General features: G+C 40.4%; 1 pseudogene across 1 annotated transcript; it reads left to right on the top strand.

Annotated features, from left to right (window-relative positions):
- Positions 1–674: 674 nt before the first annotated feature.
- Positions 675–18,588, top strand: LOC148113229 (vomeronasal type-2 receptor 26-like; annotated as a pseudogene). Its single transcript, XR_015728546.1, has 4 exons — positions 675–1,031; positions 1,129–1,652; positions 14,138–14,213; positions 17,113–18,588. The product of XR_015728546.1 is annotated as a vomeronasal type-2 receptor 26-like (transcript).
- Positions 18,589–22,095: the final 3,507 nt, after the last annotated feature.

Genomic DNA, 22,095 nt, shown 5'->3' on the forward strand with positions numbered 1-22,095 from the left:
ACTTCCAACATTTCTCCTATTTATTCTTGTACATTCTGGCTATTCTCGCCGGGGATAAATGCCACCTGTAAAACATCTTATACAAATTTTCCTTATATGCTGTTGATATTGTCATTTTATAATTCTGCAACCATAATTTTTCCCATTTCTCTAAGTCAATCCCATGACCCACATTTTTCCCCCATGCTATCATTGTTTTACATGATTTACATTTTTATTGTTTTTTAATTTGCTTATTATTTTCCACTATTATGATACAATTTTGTTAATATTCTGTCTTTAATATTTTAAACAATGTCTGATTAACAAACTATTCTAATACATTCATGAGAATCAGGTTGGATTTATTAAAATCTAATATTTTGGACTTGATCTGACCCAAAATACACTGCTCAAAAAAATAAAGGGAACACTTAAACAAGACAATGTAACTCCAAGTCAATCACACGTCTGTGAAATCAAACAGGTAGCAACACTGATTGACAATCAATTTCACAGGCTGTTGTGCAAATGGAATAGACAACAGGTTGAAAGCATAGGCAGTGAACAAGACATCCCCAACAAAGGAGTGGTTCTGCAGGTGGTGACCACCGACCACTTCTCAGTTCCTGTGCTTTCTGGCTGATGGTTTGGTCACGTTTGAATGCTGGCGGTGCTGTCACTCTAGTGGTGGCATGAGACGGAGGCTACAACCCACACAAGCGGCTCAGGTAGTGCAGCTCCTCCAGGATGGCACATCAATGCGAGCTGTGGCAAGAAGGTTTGCTGTGTCTGTCAGCGTAGTGTCCAGAGCATGGAGGCGCTACCAGGAGACAGGCCAGTACATCAGGAGACGTGGAGGAGGCCGTAGGAGGGCAACAACCCAGCATCAGGACTGTTACCTCCACCTTTGTGCAAGGAGGGACAGGAGGAGCACTGCCAGAGCCCTGCAATATGACTTCCAGCGGGCCACAAATGTGCATGTGGCTGCTCAAACGGTCAGCAACAGACTCCATGAGGGTGGTATGAGGGCCCGACGTCCACAGGTGGGGGTTGTGCTTACAGCCCAATACCGTGCAGGACGTTTGGCATTTGCCAGAGAACACCAAGATTGGCAACTTCGCCACTGGCGCCCTGTGCTCTTCACAGATGAAAGCAGGTTTACACTGAGCACATGTGACAGACGTGACAGGGTCTGGAGATGCCATGGAGAACGTTCTGCTGCCTGCAACATCCTCCAGCATGACCGGTTTGGCAGTGGGTCAGCAATGGTGTGGGGTGGCATTTCTTTGGGGGGCCGCACAGCCCTCCATGTGCTCACCAGAGGTCGCCTGACTGCCATTAGGTACCGAGATGAGATCCTCAGACCCCTTGTGAGACCATATGCTGGTGCGGTTGGCCCTGGGTTCCTCCTAATGCACGACAATGCTAGACCTCATGTGGCTGGAGTGTATCAGCAGTTCCTGCAAGATGAAGGCATTGATGCTATGGACTGGCCCGCCCGTTCCTCAGACCTGAATCCAATTGAGCACATCTGGGACATCATGTCTCGCTCCATCCACCAACGCCACGTTGCACCACAGACTGTCCAGGAGTTGGGGAGATGCTTTAGTCCAGGTGTGGGAGGAGATCCCTCAGGAGACCATCCGCCACCTCATCAGAAGCATGCCCAGGTGTTGTAGGGAGGTCATACAGGCACGTGGAGGCCACACACACTACTGAGCCTCATTTTGACTTGTTTTAAGGACATTACATCAAAGTTGGATCAGCCTGCAGTGTTTTTTTTCCACTTTAATTTTGAGTGTAACTCCAAATCCAGACCTCCATGGGTTGATAAATTTGATTTCCATTGATAATTTTTGTGTGATTTTGTTGTCAGCACATTCAACTATGTAATGAACAAAGTATTTACTATGAATATTTCATTCATTCAGATCTAGGATGTCTTATTTTTGTGTTCCCGTTATTTTTTTGAGCAGTGTATAACACAGCATTTTTCATTGCTTTTTCAGATCAGTCTTAAAACTGCTTCAGAGGTTCTGAGTGATAAAAGGAAATTCCCCTTTTTCCACCAGATGGAGCCCAAAGAAGGGATCCAGTACCCAGCAATTGTCCACCTGCTCCTCCATTTCAGATGGACCCTGATTGGCCTCTTTGCTTCAGACACAGAAAATGGAGAGAATTTCATGAGGACTTTTCCTCCTGTGCTTGTCAGGAATGGAATTTGTGTTGTTATATCACAACTGTTCTCAACAACTGGATACACAGCATCCCTCAGGGATTCCCTCTCTAAGTGGAGACAAGTCAATGTCTTTGTTCACTTCATGGAATATGTGTCCATTTGGGAGAGAATTCTTCCTTTCCATTTAACACTTAGGCGTCTGCCAGGACCCATTGAAGGGAAAGTCTGGATCCTCACAAATTTTGAAGGGTATAGAATGAACAAGCATAGACTTCTCAAATACATCCATAGTATTTGGAACTTTGGTTTTCTGGCAAAAGAAAGGCCAAAGGATTCTGCCTTTGAACCCCATATCTTTGTGGAAGAAAAGTTTCCAGATCCTTATTTCCACTGTTCTCTTTCAAAGAACGTCTTTTATGTCAAAGGCCGCAGAAGATGCACCCAGAAAGCCCCACTGGACATCCAGGAGAAAAGGAACAGAATAAAGTTCCCAAATGTCAATCACTCTTACAGTCTCATGAAGACTCTGGCCCAGGCCTTGAATGTCGCTTATTCCTCCAGATTGAGGAGGAGGAGAAGGACGGAGGGAGAAAAGACTATGGGGTCTCCAAGGCTGCAGCCGTGGCAGGTATGGGGGTCCCGATATGGATCCATCAATCTTAGATCCTTTGGAGGAGGAATCCAGAGGAGAAGGAGGGGAACCATCTCAACAGATCTGGCCAATTTAATTACTCAGGGAATAATGGTTCCAAAGAGTAGATACCATGGCATTTTGATATTAAACTCTGCTCATTTGAAAATGTTGTATTCTTTTTTAAGTGAATTCCTGTATTTTTGGGTTTGTGATGAGCATGGTGGAATTTCCCCTTTGTTCCGTCCCCACTGCAGGTGGGTCTGTGTGCAGCTCAACAGGCAGCTAAACCCCCCTCTTCTCCTCCAGTGAAAGGGAGTGGGGTGGATCTGGGTGTTTCATTGGGAGAAAAGGACACGGAGAAACTGAGGAAGTGCAAAGAGTGAGAATCAAATATAAATAGGAGATAGGCAGCATTAACTAACAGCCAACAAAGAAGCAGCTGGAACCTCTCCAGCAATGCTCCGTGTGAGGGACGGAGGTCTCCGGATGACCATGCAAATTCTCCTCCAAGTGTGATGCCTGCAAGGGGACCTGGTCCTTGAGTTGGGGTCTCCCCAAACCAGAATGTTCACTTCCTGAGATTCTTATGGCTGCATTTGCCTTCTTTACATGAACATCTTCCTGCTGACTCAAAATAAGTTACCGTATTTTTCGGAGTATAAGATGCACCTTTTTGTCCCCTAAAAGAAGGTGAAAATTTAGGTGTGCCTTATACTCAGAATATAGCCCTGCCCACCCAGTGGCCCCCACCCTTTGGCCTCTGCCTCCTTGCAAACAAACAACAACAAAAAAACCCAACTCCTTTCAGCTTCAGCACATCCTATTTAGCACAAGTTGATTGGATCGGCCTCCCGACTCTCAGCTGATCTGCTCTCAGCTGTTTTGCGCAGGGCTCTGCTGGTTGCTGCAAAGAGGTAAATTGCTGGAGCAGATTTTTTTTCCCCTTGTGCTAATCAAGCTATGCTGAAAATGAAAATGAAAGTAAAGCAGGTTGTTTGCTGTTTGCTGCAAGGAGGCAAAATTACTCAGAGGCAGAGTGAGATTTCTTTTTCTTCTTTTCCTCACCAAAAAAGGTAGGTGCGTCTTATAGTCAGGTGCGTCTTATATTCCGAAAAATACGGTAACTACAATTTTGAGATTATTTTCACAAACATACATATGAAGTTTGGTGTCCCTCATCTTTCTTCCAGTCCACCATTAATGTTCTTATATGAGACTCTGTTGTTAGTCAAGTCCTAGTTGCTAAAAATCAGATATTTTTCTATTGCTTTTTACATATACACCCTTCTGTGTGTACTGATGATAAGTATTGTTTCTGGAAACAATAATTCCCCAAAGTCATAGGATCTCCTGTAAATTGAAACTCAATGACTCTTAAGACTTGTTTTCCAGTTAAATATGACAAGTCCATTCCCCAATCTCCCTCAATCTTCTTGAAAGAATCCATTTCTTCAGTCATCCGCTCTGCCCACTTTGAGTCTTCAGGGTCCATGGCCTCTCCAGCCATCTCCAAGCATCCTGCCTTCAAACCAGACTCCTCCTTCAGGGATGCCAGCAGCAAATTCAGTCCATCCATCCATCCATCCATCTCATCCGATTCAACAATTGTTTCTTGTTTCTGATTATCACCTCTTTTTTTTTTGCATGTCCCAAAGTTTATATTTTTTTTTATTGACATAACACAAAACATAAATATACATACATACAAACAAACATACTATACATAAACAAACTAAACATTAAAATCAAGTATAATACCTGAACTTTGATAGTAGAGTTATCACGGTAATTAAATATTTGTATATCTAAATATGTATATCTTTCATTATATAACGATATTTATTTGACGATATTTATTTGATGCAATTCCATTTCCTCATTTTTGTGTTCTTGGGTGGTATTCCCTTATTTTATCTTCTTTTTCTCTAGCCAATCATACCATTTGTGCCAAATTAAATAGTAGTCTGTGTCTTCCTTTTCCTGTATTTCCTTTGTCAGTCTGTCCATCTCCACGCATTCCATTATTTTTTGTATTATCCGCTCCTCTGATGGCGTGTCTTCCAGTTTCCATGTTTGTGCGAAAGTAATTCTAACTGCTGTCAAAATGTGTATTATCAGGTATTTTATTTCTTTTTTGTAGTCTTTTGTCAGTATTCCTAGTAGATATGTTTCTGGTTGAAGTGGCCCTTTCTGGGAGGTAATTTCTTCCAGTTGTTTTTGGATTGTTTTCCAGAATTTTTTCACGTTTGGGCATGCCCACCACATGTGGTAATAGGTTCCCTTATGAGTTTTATATTTCCAGCAGTTTTGAGTGGTATTTGGGAACATCTTTGCCAGATGTGCGGGGGGTGTGTGAGATGCCACCTATAAAACATCTTGTATGTATTTTCTTTGTAAGGTACAGACATTGTCAATTTTATATTTATTTTCCACAATTTCTCCCAATTTTCCAATTTGATATTGTATCCGAAATTTTTGGCCCACGTGATCATATTTTCCTTCACTACTTCTTCCTCCAATTTGTATTTTAATAAGTAGTTATATATCTTTGTTATTAATTTATCATCAGATTGCAGTATAATTTTATCTAATTCATTCCATTCCTTTTGAATTCCAAATTTTTTCATATCCATTTTGTTTCTTGATTTCATCTGTAAATAGGGCCACCAATCTATGTCTGTACCTTGCTGTCTCAGTTCCTCTCTTGTTTTCATTTCCCCTTCTGTATTCAACAATTCATCGTAGGCTTTCATTTTATCAATGTCCATCGTATTCGGATAAATTTGAGCCTCCACAGTTGATATCCATCTTGGAATTTGGTCATAGTGTTTTCGCCTTATTTCCATCCAAATTGTCGCTAATGAGTGTCTAATATAATGTTTCCTAAAGTGTTCATGTTGCCTGGGTTCTTCCTCCCATAAGAATGCATGCCAGCCTTTTCACAGGTCAAATCCTTCTAATGCTAATGTGCGTTTATTTTTAAGTGTGATCCAGTCTTTTATCCAATTTAATGCTGCTGCAGTGTAGTATGTTTGCCAGTCCGGAAGTCCTAGACCGCCCCTCTCTCTGGTGTCTTGCAAATGCTTCAATTTGATCCTTGCTCTCTTTCCTTGCCAGATATATTTTAGAGTCATTTTATCCAGATCTTTAAAGTATGATTTCCCTGGATTTATCGGTATTACTCTAAATAAATATAGTAATTTTGGTAGAACTGTCATTTTAATCGAGGCAATTTTTGCCTAAAAATGATAATTTCAATTTGCTCCATACATCTAGGTCCTTTTGAATTTGTTTAGCCAATTTATTATAATTGTCTTCTTTGAGGTTGACACCTTTTTGGTGAGCCATATGCCTAAATATTTTATTTTAGTTGTTATTTGTATTTCTAACACATCTTCCAATTCTTTCTCCTGTGTTTTCGTCAAATTTTTAGTTAGTAGTTTTGTTTTTTGTCTGTTGATTTTCAATCCAGCCACTTCACCATATTGTTCTATCTTCTTCAATAATTCCATTCCTGATTGTTTTGGTTGTTCTAAAATAAATACTACATCGTTGGCAAATGCTTGTAATTTGTACTCCTGTTTTTTTTATTTTCGTTCCTTTTATGTCATTATTGTTCCTAATTTCATTCAACAGAGTTTCTAGTGCCAATATAAATAATATAGGAGATAAAGGACATCCTTGTCTTACTCCCTTCGATATTTCGAATTGGTCCGTTGTCTCACCATTTATCCATACTTTGCTGTTTGGTTGAAATATATTGTTTTGATCATATTTAGAAATTCGTCACCAATTCTCATTTTTTCTAATTGTAATATTAAAAATGTCCAATTGAGGTTGTCAAACGCCTTTTGCGCATCAAGGAAGAGCAAGGCCATTTGTTCATTCAATTTCTGTTCGTAATATTCCAGGATATTAATTATTGTCCTTGTGTTATTTTTGATTTGTCTGTTTGGGATGAATCCGTTTTGATCTGGGTGAATATAATCCGCAATAAAATTCTTCATTCTTTGCGACATTATTGACATAAGTAATTTATAATCCACATTCAAAAGCAATATGGGTCTGTAGTTTTTGATTTGAGTTGGGTCTGAGTCTTCTTTATGTATCAATGTAATAATTGTCTCTGTCCATGATGTAGGTATCTTAGCTTCTGAGATTGCTTCATTCAGGACCTGTAATAGGATATTGTCTATTGACTGATGTTCTGATTTGTAGAATTCTGCCGGGATGCCATCTGGACCTGGTGTTTTATTGTTGTTCTGTTTCTTCTTTGCTTCAATTAGCTTTAACATTGAGATGGGTCTATTCAAGAGTTCTCTTTGGGTTTCCGTTATTTCTTGGATATTGGTTTTATTTATGTAATCTTTGACTTTGTCTATTTGGATTCTTTCCTGTGCATATAATTCCTGGTAGAAGTTCTTTGCAATTCATCTCTTTTCTTCATTCATATGTTGCATTTGTCCTAATTCATCTTGTAGTTGGTAGATTACTCTTTTTTCCTTTTCTTTCTTCAGTTTATAGGCCAACCAACGTCCCATTTTATTTGCATATTCAAATTGGTTTTGTTTTGCCATTTTGATTTTCCTTGCAATTTCTATTGTTGCAATTAGGTTAATTTCGTGTTTAATGAGATTTATTTTTTCCTTAACTCTTTCCTGTCTGGTTCTTTCTGTAGTTCTGCTTCATGTTTTCTGAGGTCTATCAATGAGTTATTCCTTCTTTGCTGCTTCTCTCTATTTTTCTTCGCTTTGTAGGCAATTGTTAATCCTTTTATGTATGCTTTTGTGGTGTCCCAAAGAATTTGCAGTGATGTTTGTTCCTTCTTATTTATTTGGAAAAATATATCCATCTCTTTCTTTATCATTTCTATATATTCCTTGTCCTTAATAATTTCTCTATCCATCTTCCATCTTCCCCTTTTTTGTTGAAGTACTAATATAGGGCTATGGTCTGCCCATGCATTCGGTGTAATTTCGATTTCTTTTATGTTTTTCCTCAACTCTGTGGTCATCCAGGCCATGTCTAACCTGGACCAGGATTGGTGTGGATTCAAATAATAAGTGTATTGTTTTTTGGTTATATTCAATTCTCTCCAAGCGTCCTTCAATTGTAATTCTTGTGTCATATCATAGAAAGTGTCGGGGAGTGTCCTTTTCCTACATTTTTTTTTACTTTGATAATCATAGTCCGCATCTACAATTGCATTGTAATCGCCTACCATACATATATGTTCATAATCTAATTCTTTAATTATGTTGTGTATTTTTTTAAAGTACTGTTTTTGATTCCCATTCGGTGCATAGATTGATATTAGTAGTATATTTTGGGCTTCCATCTTGATGTCTATCATTAATATCCTACCCTCTTCATCTGTATAGATCCCTTTGTTTCTTCTCTTCCTGTTCTTTTTCCATTTTTTCTGTAGAGTGTTCTTGGCCTGTATTGTCCGAATCTTGTCTAGTTTCCTGTTCTTCTTCTGATATGAAGTGAGTATCAAAAAATTCTTGTGCTTTCTCTATGGAATCTATTTTATATTTCTTGTCTTCCCAGGATACTAGGATTCCTTCCGGCACCAGCCAGCAAAACATTATTTTGTGTTGGTTCAGTAAAACTGTTAAAAAGTTGTAATTTCTTCTATGTTCTCTAATTTGTCTTGGAATTTGTTTTAGGGTTATTATCTCCTTTCCTTTAGAGCAGATTTTCTCCTCTCTCATTAAGGTATAGATCTCTTCCTTTACTGTTTTATGTGCAAATCTGATGTGGATCTCTTTGGGTAGTTTGTTTCTGCGAGCATAATTCGTGTGGACCCTAAAAATTTCATCAATTTCTCTGTCAATCTCATTTTTCTCCTTTTGGGTGGCCTCCGCTAATATACTCGTCATCAGGTCTCTTAGGTCTTTGCCTTTAGTTTCTGCAGTATTTTGGAATCTTAAGAAGAACGATGCCTTTTCTAATTCTAAATATGTAATTGAATCCTCCAGTTCTCTATTTAATTCCATTTGATTTTGTTCCATGTTATCAATCTTTTTCTCCACTAGTTCCATTTTTGCTTCTATGTTCTGAATCTGTTCTTCATTTTTTGCAATATTTTGTTGGATTCTCTCTATCTTATTATCCATTTTTGATATTTTCGTTTATTTGTCCTACATCTAGTTTCAATTCTTTGTGGTTCTTTCTCATCTCTTCATGGTTATTCGCTATTGTTTCCTGCGTCTTATTCATCCCCTCTTGTATCATAGCTAATATTGATTGTATATTTTGTATGTTAAGTGCAGTGGAAGCTTTTTCCTTATCTGAGCCTAGCATTGTATCTATAGTTTTTTGTTGTGCTGGAGAGGATAATGTGGATGTCTGATTTGGCACTAATTTTTTCCCTGTTTTGGTTATTATCATTGAAGGTGTTGTCATCTTTGTTCTTTGTTTTACAATTTCCCAAATTTTCATACACTGTGTTAGTTAAGAGGATAGTTAATATGTTGCTATGCAGTGGTTAATCTGTATAGTTCTAGTTTTAAATAGTTTTGCTGAGAATATCGTTATATAAGGATTGGATCAATCAATGGGGTGGGGTAGAGGGAAATCACAGCATCTCAACAATTCATTCCTCTATTCTTATTTCTCTACAGTATAATATTTATATATCAAATTAGAAAAGTACTAAATTCTGTTCTGTATTGTATATTCTTTGCTGTTAATTAGTTGTTATTAAGGTTATTGTAAACAATATCTGTATAATATCTATATAATAAATATATAAATTTCTGTTCAATTATCTTTGAAGGTTTCTTTTTTTTTATTGAAAAAGTTTTCAAATACAAATTCCCCCCCCTTTTTTTTCACCTCCTCCCTAACCCCCCTCACCACCCCATCCCCCCTGTGACTTCTTCAAAATAAAAACCTAATACATAACAGATTATATAATATTTTACCACCCCCTTACTCCCCCCTCCAAATACTGACCCTTACTTCTAGTGATATTATTAATACTATTACTTCCCCCTCTTACCAAACACCTCAAAATAACATTCCATTATAACACTATATGATAACTTCTGATTTAACACAGTAATATTATTATAACTCCCAATTTATCGATAGTCTGCCCTTTCCCCCCCCTTCCCCATACTTATGTCTGTATATTAATATAACATTTCAAAACGACCTTTCACTTTAGAACTATATAATAAATCCTACTTTAACATTTAATCTTTTGTGTATATTAATATAACATTTCAAAGCAGCCTTCCCCGTGAATTCTAGTTTTACATTTATTCTACTCTATCCATTTCCTCCACTCCCATAAATACGTCTCTTAAGCATCCCTTTTCTTAATCTATACAATCAATACACTAGCCTATCTCCACCCACTTTCCTACAAGATTACCATGCACAACAATTCTTAATATCTTTATTCTTCTGCCCATCCTACTAAGAAAATATTCCCTTATATAAACAAAATCAATGACTTAAAACGTATAATCCATATAATATCTTCTTTGATGTCTTTCCACTGGATTGCTGACGCCATCATCCGGATTAGGGTAACATAACATCCCAGTTGCAACAGAGTATTCAAAATCCTCAGTTATCATCTGCCCCCATCAATAATGAATATCTTCACATATATATATATATATATATATATAAAAGAAAACAACCACCCGAGTGACTTTATAATTGTAATCCATATCTGTAATAGTGGCTTTCTTCAGGATTATTAATTCCCATTCTCATAATGGGGTAACATCCAGATCTTCTGCATGCCCCAGCATAACTCTCTTGCCTTATAGCTCAGCATAAATATAATACGTTGATCAATGAAAAAAAAAACCAAAAATAGATAATTCCAATCCAACAATTCAAGGCCCTTTTCACATCCCAAAATTACAGCATTGCAGAGGTCTGTCACTCTCCTCAGGATGATATCAACCTCTACTTCGCCTCATCCATCTTTTCATGTATTCAGTCATGTATTTTTTCAAAGTAACTGGCTTTACTGTTGCTTAGTTTAGAAATTTTTATTTTTGTGAGACCTATTTCTTTTTTTCCTTTCTTTTTGTGGTTTTGATTTCCATCCTGATTTCCTTTCTGCCAGTTGTGTATCAACTGGTCGATTTTCATTCTGTTTTATAACTTGATCTTGTTGGTTTTGTTTTTGTGACTCATATTTCTTTTCTGTAAGTTGTATATCAATTGGTTGATTTCCATCGTTATCTGTAACTTGGCGAGTCATCACGTTAGAATCCAGTGCCACTTCTCTCTTATTTATAAATAATCCATCTGAGGTATCTGAAGAATCCAAAGGCAATTCATCTGCAAAGGCCTCTGTAACTCGATGTTTTTCCTTTATTTCTAACTCCTTCTGCTTATCTTGTGTTGTGCATAAAGATGTTAAGTTCATTTTAAAAAAATTTTGATAAAATTCTTCCGCTTTTTCAACAGTATTTAATTGATATCTTTCTCCTTGATATCTCAATATTATACCAACTGGAATATTCCATCTGAATAAGATATTTCTTTTTTTAAGCTCAGCCACCAAGAAGCCAAATTTCTTTCTTTCCAATAATATCTTAGGCGGGAGCTCTTTATAAATCCAAATCTTTCTTCCAAAAAATTGCAAAGTAGACTTAAAAGATTTCTGCACAATATTATTTCTTATATCTTTATCTGTAAAATAAATCACCACATCTCTAGGCAATTGCCTTTGCTTTGCAATCCAGGAGTTTATTCTATAAACTCTATTGATCCTACAAAATACCTCCTCAGGTTAAACCTTTAAAATCCCAGCCAGAACTTCAGAAGATATTTTCCTTAAATCCTCTCTGTTATTTTCCTGTAATCCTTGCAGTCTGATCGCATATTCAGTAAAATTATATTGCATCAATAAAACTTCCCTTTCAATACGTTGCTGTATGTTTTCTACATTACAATCAGCTTCCATTTCAGGTTTTTCTTCTAAACTATTGTCTTGAATATTTATCAAATCATTCTCAATTTTTTCTATTTTATTCTCCAAGTTGTCCTCAATTTCCTCCACTTTGGTCTCTAATAGATTAGTATTTGTATCCAGCCTGATCATAAATTCTGAGAAACCATTAGCCATTTTTATAATCTTTCGATGCAAAATATCAAACTTTAATCGCACCAATTCTTTAGTTTCCTGCTTAAATTTCTCAAAGTTCTGATTCATAATCTCATCCCTTCTTACAATCTCCTCCAAAAGAAATTCAATTATATTAAAATCAGTTTTCTGAGACTGTAAGTTAAGAACTTGTTCATATAATTTGTGGATGGGGGAATCCCCCCCCCCCCTGCTTGTTTGTCCAGCTTTATAAGCCTAAACGCCATATTTCCGCACAGGCAAACTTTTTAGAAAAGAGAAAAAGAAAAACCCCAAGCCTCTTTCCAAACAGGATCAATATCAAATCAGATCTCCAGGAAGGAGAAAACACAAAAGTGTAGCTTTTTCTTCAAATGTAGCCAGGAGCATTTATTCCGCTACTTTGTGGCTTAATAAGAAACGGAAGGACTTTCCCTTTTCAGCTTCCCTGCTCCAGTTTCGGCAGTCGCCATTTTAAAAGATCTTTTTTACTTTATTGAATATCCTTTGCAAAATAAGTATTAATACTTGCAATTTAGGGTCCAGTTCCAGTTCCAGATCTCATCCTCTTTGATTAATCTGTTAGATATCTTGAAAAGCTTGTCTTCGTAGCCTTGCTCTGCAAAAAGCAGAGGTCTCCCAACGCCCGGAGCAAACGGCGAGTGCTATAGGGAGCGTCATCCGCTCGCCCCCAAGAGTAAAAAAAAGAACTCTGGGGGCTACGGAGAGCTCTACCTACACTCACCTGCTCTGTCTCACATTTCCTCCTGGAAATGGAGTTTTTCGAGCCGCCTTTCCGCTGTACAGGCGGCTCTTTACAGGCGAAGGGGCTGGCGGTCCCGAGGGACTGTCTGGTGGCTACGAAGAGCAAACAGGAAGCCCTCCTATTTTCTCTATTTTTGTCAGTATATGAATTGACAAATTTTTCTCAAAGTTTTTCATTCATTTTTGAAGATAATGGCAGTATTTGTATCCTATTTAATCATATTTGGAGATTAGACAATTGTGGAAGAAAGATTCAATGTGGGATAAGAAACAAAGTTCTCTGTTTTTCAAATTCCTGGATGTTCCCATTCTAGTTTCATCCCTTTCTGGAGAAGAATGAAATTTGGAATATTTCTGAGAGGAAACTGTACTTGGACCAAAATGGAGAGATAAAAGCAGATCTGGGCATTGACGGCTTCTTGGTTCTCCCCAAGGAGGATCCCAGAGAAGAGACTCTGGCGTATTTTGAAAGACAGAGACTTTTTATCAACCAAGATACTCTTTCACTGCTAAAGTTGCTCAATAAGGTGGGACAAAGCCTGAGGTCCCATTTCAAGTGGGCAAAGTCTCCAGGGTGGTTGGCCTCCCATGCCAGGTGGTGTCATCTAATGGAAGTTCTTCAACAGACAGGACCTACTGTATTTTTTGGACTATAAGACGCACCTCCCCCCCCCAAAAGAGGCTGAAAATTTGGGTGCGCCTTATACTCTGAATGTAGCTTTTTGGAAGCTTTTGTTCCAGCTCTAATGAGGTGCCAGCTGAGTGAAGCGATCTCCCTCCGTGCTTTGCCTGCTTCTCTCATTGCTGCTTCCTCTCAGCCATGCCTTAGAAGCTGTTTTTCATCCCCATGCAGGGAATAAAAAACCAGCAAGCTAATGTGCTGATCTGACCAGACTAAGGACGCTAGCCAGATGAATACATGGTAGGCAGATTTCCCCCCCTATTTTCCTCCCCAAAAACTAAGCTGCGTCTTAAACTCCGAAAAATACGGTAAGTGGAGTGTTTTATGGAAACCTTTCAAGATCTTACTGGTCAGAGGTTTCTTTCTTCATCACAGTTTAATTTTGTATTAAAAAGTCTAATGGAACAAAAGTTTCCTAAATATTTTACATTAAACTTTCTTCTCAGTTTTAATAAGAATATATCATCATACATAAATCTTTTTTCAATTCCATTCCTCCTGACTTTTATTAAGTAGAAAAGTACTTTATTGTAATGTTAAATTCTGAAAGCAAAAGGGAGGAACTAAATGAAGAATCTGCCAGTTGTTTTACCTCCTGCATCTGTTTAGAAGTAGTCAGAGGTTTCATATTTACCCCAATGAAGATCAGAGGCTACTTGTCTCCCTCCATTTCTCCCTCCATTTCCCATGGACGGAGAGTCCTAATGTATTTTCTTTGGCATTCCTTGTTTTTCTGCTCAGTCTCTGCCTCAGTCCAAATGTGTGGAAAGTTGTCATCCTGGGTTTGCCAAGAGGGCTCGAGAAGGAGAGCCAGTTTGCTGCTATGACTGCGTTCCTTGTCCGGAGGGGAGCTTCTCCACTCAGGAAGGTGGGTCACACTGAGGAAAATGGGAGGCTTTGTGGAACTGGATCCATCCAGAGGATTTTCACGAAGTGCAAGTTAAAAGACAGATTGAAGCTCACCTGGGTTTTTTATTTTTAACCTGCACAATTTCTTATCTAAACGGAAGTAAATCAAAAAGACTTGGAAGGAGGGGCTGGGAAAGAAATGGGAGGAGGGGGTGGCAGATTGGGCAAGCTTTACTAACAGCAGAGGAAATATCTCTTCTTCTTTTTAGTTTGGATATTTGGATAAGTTTACCTTTCTAGGAACATCTGAGATCTTTGAAACTAGATGAATTGTTTCAGGTCCACCTTCTGAAAGACCTTGCAATTCATTGTTTATTGGCCTCCCTTGAGGATCACTGAGAAGGTGTCACTGGGCCATAATCTGGTGCTGTGGATAGTTATGGGAGGAACTCATTACACAAATAGTCTGCCAGTCATGTAGATAGATCAATCAATCAATCAATCAATCAATCAATCAATCAATCAACCAGAATAGAATAGAGCTGGAAGGGACCTTGGAGGTCTCTTAGTCCACTCCCTATACCCTATACCCATGATGGTGAACCTATGGCACACATGCCAGAAGTGGCACGCTGCGCCTTCTCTGATGGCACGCGAGCCGTCGCCCCAGTTCAGTTCTGCCACGCATGTGCATGTGCCTCCCACTGGCCAGCTGGTCTTCAGGTCTCTGCTGCGCATGCGCAGAGGGTGGGGCATGTGCAGGGATGCATGCACATGCACAAGGGCATAGGGGGGTATGTGCGCATGTGTGGGGGGCACGCGCTATATTAAGGATATTCTTGGCTCATAACTGATGTTATGGGTTATTGAGCAGAGTACCCCGTGAGTATGCACATGAAAGTGGCTGAGAGTGAATAACCACAGTTAATATGACATGGAAGATGAAGCGTCAGAAGAGAGGACCGTTGGAGATCCTCCCATGCTGAACCTGATCGAACACAACTAAGAACCCATATTAGGTCTTATCTTGTGGCAATGGAAGCGTCAAAACGGGAGCATTTCGCCGCTCTCATTGCATCTGCAGAAAACCGCCCAGCGGCCTTGTTTCGTGTGACCCGCTCCCTCCTCAATCTGAGAGCGAGGGAGGATCCCATACAAGGCAGTGCTGAGGATTTCGTTCAATTTCTGCAAGACAAAGTCGCTCAGATCCGGACAGGGTTGGACTCTGACTGGGCAGAATCCGACAAGGGAATGGGAGCTAGTCTTGAAGGTGCTGGTATTGACCTATAAAGCCCTACATGGCATGGGACCGGGATACTTGCAGGACCACCTCCTACTGGCCTCCCACCACCCAGTGCGTTCACATAGAGCTGCCCTCCTCTGGGTGCCGTCGGCCAGACAATGATCACTGGTGATCCCTAGGATGAAGGCGTTCTCTGTGGCCGCACCGACCCTCTGGAATGGGTTACCCATCAAGCTCCGGACGGCTCCCGATCTCCGAACTTTCCACGCTGGTCTGAAGACATGGCTGTTCCAGCAAACTCCCTGATCAACAATGAGGTTTTAATTTTGGGGATTTTAATTTTCATATTGGTTTTAGGTGTTATTGTTGTTGTTTTATTTGTATGAGCCGCTCCGAGTCCTTCGGGAGAAGGGCGGCATATAAATTTTAAAAATAAATGAATGAATGAATGAATAAATAAATAAATAAATAAATAAATAAATAAATAAATAAATAAATATACTGACACACTGAGTTGTGGTAGTCTTTTACTTTTTTAGAAAAAAGTAAAGCAAAGTCCAATAACAATCCAAGTCATACACAGATTAGGCGATAGTTAAAGTATCAATTCAGGGATATTCCAAGTACAAAGTCTTCTTACCAGTTGTTGTCCTTACACAATAAAACAGTTCTTCTTGAGTTTCAAACAGGAACAAGGTCAGTATTAAAACATTAAATAAATAGTAGAAAGCAACAAGTAGCAATGATCAAATAGTGATCATACAGAGAGAACAGGTAGAGAGTAACAGCAAATAAGCAGATAAAATGGTGTAGTGTCCCCAAGCCATGATTCAGGTTTCTCCTTAAGTACATTGGCTACAGAGCTTAGACAATCAGGATACAGGATAATGCAATACAGTCTTAAAGCAATATAATACCTTTTGACAAACATGTATTGATAGTTTATATATTGCCTGACCAACTAGTTAAGACAATAGCCATTTCCTAACACACTATGCGATGGGGCACACACCATGCACGGGGTGCACACACAGGGGGCGTGTGTGCATGCCCAGGAGGCAGGGGGCATGCAGGGGGCCATGTGTGCATTGCATTTTGGGGGTTCGGGCACACGCACACACTTTGAGCACTCGGTCCAGAAAAGGTGAGCCATCTCTGCCCTATACCATTTCAGACAAGTGACTGTCCAGTCTCTTCTTAAAAACCTCCAATGCTGAAGCACCTACAACTTCTGGAGGCCAGCTGTTCCACTGGTTAATTGTTCTCATTGTTAGGAAGTTTCTCCTTAATTCCAGGTTGCTTCCAGATGTTACAAGATACTATAGGTATCCTTCAAGTCCAGTCCATGTGGCAGGACTCAGGATGTTTGCCTAAAAAGATTATATGACCAGATTATAAAACCAGTATATTATTAACCTCTAATAATGTAGGTTCCTATGAAGATTCTACACATTACATCGGAAATAAAAAGCATCCTAGAACCTCCCTCAACTTCAGTTACATTTTAGTTACATTTTTTAATAAAAAAAATATCCTTCTTATGCTCTTTTTAATGAAATAGCTAAGAAATACTTCTTGGAAAATGTCCCTGGTAACAGCTGTCATCTAAAAAAGGTATTTCTTCAAATGTAAAAAACCAGTATATTAAAGAAATATTGCTTTTTTTCTTTCTCAGATACAGAAAAATGCACCAAGTGTCCAGATGATAAATATCCAAATGTGGACAGAGTCCAATGCACCCCCAAAGTTATAACCTTCCTGTCTTATGAAGAACTTCTGGGCATCATCCTGGTCTCTTTTTCCCTACTCTTGTTCTTAATCACAGACCTTGTTTTAATCACATTCATTAAATACCGAGAAACTCCCCTTGTCAAAGCCAACAACCGGGACCTCTCCTACATCCTCCTGGTCTCCCTCCTGCTTTGCTTCTTGTCTCCTTCACTCTTCATTGGTCAACCAAGGAAAGCCACCTGCCTTCTCCGACAAACAGTCTTCAGCATCATCTTCTCAGTGGCCGTTTCTTCTCTCTTGGCCAAAACCATCACGGTGGTGCTGGCCTTCCTGGCCACAAAACCAGGAAACCGAGTGAAGAGATGGTTGGGGAAGAGCTTGGCCAACTCCATCATCCTTTCTTCTTCCACTGCCCAAATTATCATCTCCTCCACCTGGCTGGGAGTTTCTCCCCCTTTCCCTGACTCTGACCTCCACTCCCAGCCTGGAGAGATCATCCTGCAATGCAACGAAGGGGCCGTTGTCATGTTCTACATCACCCTCAGCTACATGGGCTTCCTGGCTGCCATCTGCTTCACGGTGGCTTTCCTGGCCAGGAACCTGCCTGGGGCCTTCAACGAAGCCAAGCTGATCACCTTCAGCATGCTGGTCTTCTGCAGTGTCTGGGTGACTTTTGTGCCCACCTACCTGAGCACCAAAGGGAAATACATGGTGGCTGTGCAGGTCTTCTCCATCCTGGCCTCCAGTGCTGGTCTGCTGGGCTGCATCTTCATCCCCAAGTGCTACATTATCCTTGGGAGGCCAGACCTCAACACAAAGGAGCAGCTCACAGGCAGAATAAATGTAAAAACATGAGATATAACACCATTGTGATATTGGAAGAATTGTTAACAGTTCTTGTATTAGAAAGGAGATATTCTTTCCATTTAGATTGTATGCAGGAGTCAAAAAAAAAATCATATGTATATGTTTCAAATTTGGAAATTATTGAATTCTTCACAAAGGAGCAGTTTACAGCCAGAAGAAACGTGTAAATGTGAGACTGAGGAATTTCAACTTTTAACATTTTCCACAGTTCAAACATAGAAAATGGTCCAAGCTCTTCTCCATGCATGAGTGGGCCAACTATTTTTCTTGAAATAAATAAAGGGTGTGTGGAAGATTGTGAGGAGACAAATTTCTTGGAGAAATGGGAGCATGTTAGCAAGACAGAAATATAGAAGGAATGTATGGAGCAACATTGATGCACTCATTTCTCAGTACATTTCACCCAAACTGCTGTGGCAACTGAGAAGTTTCTTTTTGTTTACACAATAACTCTTTCTTGCGGGTAGCAACAATACAAGGCTGGGGAGATAACTTGAGTCTCCCTAATTGTAAATATTCATGCTCACATCATCTATTAAATGAAATATGCATATGTACGATTGTCCTTTTCTCCTCCTTTCCTGGAATGTATAAATATGAGTGCATCTTTCTGTCTGTAAGATTTCCTCTCACTATTTTCTGGGGAGAACTTCGTCCAGTGGACACTGAATAAATAACAACTGCAGGGAGCCTGGATTATTGGTTTTTTGGCTCCTGGTTTGATTCCACAGAAACTGGTGTCAGGAGTGGGATTCACAATCTTCCATCTGCCACCAGGGACAACAGATGGGGCAGCCCTATAGGGTGAGTGTTGTGAGATTGATCCCATAACCCTTCCCACTGCCACATAAAGGCCACCATAGGAGCTTCTGTCAGACCACAGTCTGTGTCCAAGTGTCTCTTGTGGCTGGAAAGGTTTGTGGTCCCTTCCGTCTCAATTTCTCAGCCGCCCTGGCCCTGATGTGAGCTCAGCCGATTGATGTCTGGAGGTATCCAGGAACTGAGGGGGAATTTGGCTTTACAGAGTGAGTGGGACCCTCTGTTGAAGAATGGAGACTGACCCAGAGGCTCTGTGCAAACTCCCTTTTTCCTGTTGTCTGAATGGAGGAATTCAGATAATCCTAGGCAGGGAGGGAAGTGGATGATGGGGCTCCAGCAGACTCTGATTGGGGAAGGAATATTTCCCAAAGAAACAGAGAAACCTGCCATGTCCCAAGGCTGGGAGGGGGTCCAATGCCCCCACTGCAGTGGTGGGTAGCTACCGGTTCTCCCCGATCCACAAGAACTGGTAGTAGAAATTTTGAGCAGTTCGGAGAACCGGTAAATACCACCTCTGCCTGGCACCACCCCCAATCTATTCACTGCCTCTCGACTCCCAGCTGATCGGCTAGAAGGAAAAAAATCAGGGTTCACTTGAGAAAGAAGAGAAAAAAAATCAAGACACCGTCGCTTTAAATTGAGAAGCCAAGAAGCAGCTGCTGGAGGGAAGTTTTTGCTTGCAGAAGCAAAGTGACATTCAGAAGTTCGTTTCTGGGTCAGCTGAACAACAAACTGGATAAGAGGGGGACTTCTTATATGGTTCTATGTTTTTGAAGTTTTGGGGTTTGTGCAACATGGGCTTTGTGTTTCTAAAAAGGTTTGGGTGATTTCCATTGTGAATTATCTTGTCTTGAATGAGTTTTCTGCCTGCTTGTAAATGGAGCCGAACTTCCAGCTTCCACTTTCTATTATCTCTAAGCACCGTAGCTGTTTTCTTCTTACAAAGTTTCCTTTATGCAGCTGGCAGGAATGTGGAATGAGGATCAGGCAGGTTCCTTCTTAGCAGCTTGATTTTTCCTTGCTTTTCCTATGAGTAATATTTTATTTGGGGAAATGAAGAGGGGGGGAGTTTGATTCCTTCCCAGAGCAGGTGAGTGGGGTGGGGAGGGAATGGGGATTTTGCAGTAACCTTCCCCTGTCACTCCACACCCACCAAGCCACACCCACAGAACCAGTAGTCAAAAAAATTGAAATCCACCACTCCATCTTAATATGCTATTCCTGTTATGTGATGTTTCGTGTACATACAGAGAAAGAACCACTCTTGTGATCTTTGACTTTTAGGCTGGCTGTCAAACATCAGCCATAATAGCAATGACTGTTTTGAAAATAGGCGGGTTGTATTATACGAATGGCTATTTTATACATGAAATTATGCCTGAAATATTTCTGCACCTCTATTGGTTCTCATTGTCAGGAAGTTTCTCCTTAGTTTTAGGTTGCTTCTCTCTTTCTTCAGTTTCCATCCATTGCTTCTTCTTTTGCCTTCTGGGGCTTTGGAAAATACATTCTTTCTGGCAGCCCCTTAAAAGCCTGTTGCCTATCACACTCTTGGGCAAAGCATGGGAGCCTTTTCCTCCTTTCCGTGGTCCAGGAAAGTGCATCTCTAGTATGTAGATAATAAAGTGGAAAAAAGGTGAACAACATTTTTACAGAACTATAGATACGTTGAGGCTGGGTGTGACAAGGAATGGCTGGGAGGGGAGGGGCCAGGCCCTGGTCACCACTGCTGCCTCGTCTTCCGACAGAATCCCAAGTCCCCTCCTCCCCCCCGGGTCTTTCTGGGGTAGAGCAGCCCCATCGGAGAGCAAAGGAGAGAACCTCCTGGACACAGAGAGCCCCTCCCCCATCACAGCTCCTCCCTCTTGCCAGGGTTCAGCTAAGACTCACTGCCTGTAGGGGGCAGCATAGAGTCTGGCCCTGAAGTCCTAGCTGGGCCCTGGGAATTGAAATCGGGGCCTCCAGTTGATTGGCTCAAAGCCCCCAGCTACCTTTGATGCCTAAGGCGGGACTAGAACTCAGAGTCACTTACTGATTGGCTCAGAGTCACTAAAGCCCCACCTTTTCTTGATAGGTTGCAAGAGGGGTTGGCCACTGCCTTCTCCTCAACCTACCCCTGGCATTTCCTGGAGGTCCCTGTAATGTATATAGTTTTGGTGGGAAGTTTAAACGGTCTATTGTGATTGGTCAGCTCCCAGGCCAGCAAGGTATATAAAGGGAGCTGTGTTGCTGTAGCTTTTGCTGAATTCACACCATACATGAAAGTCCTTGCTTCCGCCTCTTCACTCACCCAATTTAACAGTCTCCCAACCCTGCTTTAATCCAGCCCTGCTTGAGCTTTTCCAAATCAGCCTGCTGCTGCATCCTACAGATAGTCCTCGACTTATGACCAGAATTGGGACCAGAAATGCCATTGCTAAGCTAGGCGGTCACTAAGTGAAGTTTTTCTGAATTTTACCATGTTTATTGCCAGTTGTTAAGCGAATCACTGGGGTTGTTGAGTGAATCCTGCAGTCATGAAACAAACACCGTTTCAACCACTGATTTTACTTGTCATAAATCCTTGTTGATTGCCAGGCACCCAAATCCTGACTCTGTGTCCAAGGGGATGCTGCACTAGTCGTAAGTGCGAGGACCCATCATAGATGGCTTTTTTTTAATGGCCGTGGAACTTGGAACTGTCGCAAAATGAATGGATATTTATTTTTATTTTATTTTATTTTATTTTTTATTTTATTTTAATTCAATTTATATGCCGCCCCTCTCCGAAGACTCAGGTATAAATGAAGACTCAGGTATAAATATCTGTGAGCAGGTCCTTGGACTTTCACCTGGACCGGTAGCTCCCAGGAACTGCCCAGGCCCCTCTCCTCTTGAAGGGCATCTCAGCTCTCCGGATCTTGATGGAGGGAGCACAGAAATGGCCTCTCTGCCTTTTGATCTCCAACCTGGGAAGCAGAAATTTGTGGGCTGATTCCTCAAGGAAATCCTGCTCTTACTTGCAGCTTCTGAACAGTTACTTCAAGATGTCATCTGGGCTTTGGATGTTATAACTATGGGTCTCCTTTCCGGAAACTCTTGCAAAAACCTTTATACCTTGCATAGATGAAGGATTTGTGAACTCTGTGTGTGTGTGTGTGTGTTTGTGTCTTGTGGTGCAATGGTCTGTTTTCTATACTTATCTTCTTTTCTTCTTTCTACTCCAGCTTAATTCAAGAAATTTAAAACTAATAATTAATAA

Source organism: Pantherophis guttatus, chromosome 6 (genome assembly GCF_059756535.1).
Source record: "Pantherophis guttatus breed Tessera chromosome 6, ASM5975653v1, whole genome shotgun sequence".
Classification (NCBI taxonomy): Eukaryota; Metazoa; Chordata; class Lepidosauria; order Squamata; family Colubridae; genus Pantherophis; species Pantherophis guttatus.